Genomic DNA, 386 nt, shown 5'->3' with positions numbered 1-386 from the left:
ATAAAATAAAATAAAATAAAATAAAATAAAATAAAATAAAATAAAACAAAACAAAACAAAACAAAACAAATAAAATAAAATAAAATAAACTAACCTCTCTAACAAGAACAGATCCCCTATAGAGCATACTTCTTAGCATTACAAAAAAAAAGAAAAAACAAAAAAACCAAAAAAAAAAAAACAAAACCCAACCAAACTAAACCAAACAAAGAAAATAAATAAAAATAAAATAAAATAAAATAAAATAAAATAAACTAACATCTCTAACAAGAACAGATCCCCTATAGAGCATACTTCTTAGAATTTCATCAAAAAAACAAAAAAAAACAAAAAACAAAAAAAACAAAAAAAAACAAAAAAAAACCAACCAAACAAAAACAAAGACA

Source organism: Eimeria mitis, genomic scaffold, assembly GCF_000499745.2.
Source record: "Eimeria mitis Houghton genomic scaffold, Emh_scaff5412, whole genome shotgun sequence".
NCBI lineage: Eukaryota > Apicomplexa > Conoidasida > Eucoccidiorida > Eimeriidae > Eimeria > Eimeria mitis.
Note: the sequence above shows the minus strand (reverse complement) of the source record.